The following is a 2,814-nucleotide window of genomic DNA, read 5'->3' on the forward strand; positions in this document are numbered from 1 at the left end:
GTATCAGCTCATTTAAATAGCTCATGTTACTGTATTGTGTCAACAGTTAACTTCATTTAATATTGGATGAGGAGTTTTCTATAGCGGGGTGCAAATGTTCCACCAGAACCAGTTCCTTCCTGAGACTATTTAGCAGAGCCACCGTCAGTGCATCCAGAGCTTAGCGCCGCCCAGGACCACTGTGATTGGCTTACATTACATTACATAACATGTCATTTAGCTGACGCTTTTATCCAAAGCAACTTCCAATTAAATGCTTTCAACCTTGAAGGTTCAGACTCCAGACAAGGAGTAAGAGCAGGCATGTTAGCTTCAAATAGGCAAAACTACCAAGAGCCAAATGAAAGTGCAGCTGTAAGATATACGTTTATACTTTTTTACAGAAAATATTTCCCTCAGGAGTTGGTAAGAGACCAAACATCCATCCAGTAGGTGTTGAGAAATGTAATCCATGAAGCTGCTGAAGAATAGCCTAGAAATCTAGACGCACCCTATCGGCAGCAAATGTAATTTGCAGCCAGGGTCCTCTAGCAACTCTTCGTTGGCTTGCGAGCTGGAAAAACCAAACTTTAGTCAGGCCAATCACATCGTGTATAGAGTCGGTGGGCGGGGCTTAACATAATGATGGCAGAGTTGCTACGGTTCCGCGTAAATTCCCTGCTACTTGAAAACAAAGAAGATGGCTGCTGCTGCTGGAGAACGGCAGTCTTTGGACTCGGCTTTGACCGCGACTCTGGAAGACTTGGAGTTCAGCTTTTCTTTTAGAAAAGAACAAAAAACGGCACTGAAGTCATTCTTAAAAAAGGAAGATGTGTTTTTAAAGTTAAATCTTTCAACTAGCATTGCTCTGGTTGGTTGGAGCGCTATCCTATTGCGTGCAGAGGGAATTTAAAAGACAACCGTTTATCCCACCCCTCGGATTGAGCCCTGCCAATGGTGAGTTCCCAGACCCAAGAATGCAAGTTTAAAGGTGCCCTGCCCCACGTATCGTTTGACTTTGTGGTTCTACCATGGACTTTGTAACCTTGTTTCAAGCCATTCTAGCGTGGTATAGAAAGCCTGCAGGAAGACTCAGCACGATTTGTGCCAGTTCTCTTAATATTCAACGAGCTAAGCTGCTTGACTCTGATTGGCTAACAGCTAGCCAATAAGAGCCTGGCTATCAGCATCCTTTACCCAGCCCAACTGGGCGAGCTCATGAATAGTAATGAGCTCAGGCAGCATGACATCAGACTGACCAGCTTTTGTGATTGGTCTGATTTCTCTGCTTATTTCTTTTCAGTGTCTAGAGCTGACAGAGGAGGCAGCAGTTCATTTTCACATTCACAACATAACACAAACACATATGGACCTAACAGATTTAAAAAAATACGAAAAACCGGTTTTGTGTGGCAGGGCACCTTTAAATAAAGGTACTGAGTTCAGAATTAAACTTCTGTGATCCCAGGACTCAGTAAACCACAAAACACAGAAACACAACCACTGGATGGATGATATAATGTGATTTTATTTAAAATCAGAGACAAACAGAACAACAACATGGAATTACAACCAAAGATTTCTTTTTGTGAACGAATTTAAAATCAACCTGAGCTGTTCACTTTTAATATTGATTAAATGAAACAAGTTTTTATTCAATCAAATATCTAAAAACAAAGAACGTTAAAGTTGATGATCAGTGTGTTTAAATCTATCAGCATTCTTATTGCTAACAACAGTCTGATTGGTTAATTTGAATCAAATCATATCCAATACGCTGGTTTTCCCTGACCGAACAACCGAAGGATCTCATTGGCTGGGAGCAGGTTTCCTGGTGACCTCCTGCAGCTGGCTGGCGATGCGAGACGTCTGCAGCAGCAGCGCCTGGTGGTTCTCAACCAGCAGACTCTGGTGCCGAGCCACGTTCTGCAGGTCCTGGATCTGCTGCAAACCCTGGGGACACAGAACACAGTCAAAACATGGTCAGAACACGGGTCAAAACACAAACATGGGTCAGAACATGGATCAGAACATGGTCAGAACATGGGTCAGATGAGACGTAGTGAGACTTGGAGATGACGACAGTAATTATGTTGGAACAGTTCCGGCTGATTATTAGAAGCTTTCTTTAGCTCTGAACACATAGAGTTTATTTGTTCTGGAAATCCAGACTTAGCCCAAGATAAAATAGACTTAACTTAACCCGAAATAAACTCAACTAAACCCAAGTTACACTAAACTTAATACATCTAAACTAAACCAAGCCTGTGATAAACTAAACCCTGGGCCACCTGGGTCACCTGGGCCTAAACTAAACTAAACTAAATTTAATGAACCTAACCCTAGATAAATGAAACCCTATCAAATCTAAACCTAGGATAAACTAACTTAAAACAAAACTTAAATTAAACCCACTGGACCTCCCAGCATGCTGAGCAGCTTGACCACCTGGGCCTAAACTAAACTAAACCTGAGATAAACTAAACCTGAGATAAACTAAACTAAACCTGAGATAAACTAACCTTAAACTAAACTAAACCTGAGATAAACTAAACCTTAAAGGAACATGCTGACTTATTGGGAATTTAGCTTATTCACCGTAACCCCCAGAGTAAGACAAGTCAATACATACCCTTCTCATCTCCGTGCGTGCTGTAACGCTGTCTGACGGCTCCAGCATTAGCAACCCAGCACAGATCTGGTAACTGGTTCCATCTAGCCTACTGCTCCGAATTGTGACAAAAGTGACAAAATAATGCCAACATGTTCCTATTTACATGTTGTGATTTGTAGAGTCACAGCGTGTACAAAAAACAACGTAACATCTTCTATCTG

Source organism: Perca fluviatilis, chromosome 16 (genome assembly GCF_010015445.1).
Source record: "Perca fluviatilis chromosome 16, GENO_Pfluv_1.0, whole genome shotgun sequence".
Taxonomy (NCBI): domain Eukaryota; kingdom Metazoa; phylum Chordata; class Actinopteri; order Perciformes; family Percidae; genus Perca; species Perca fluviatilis.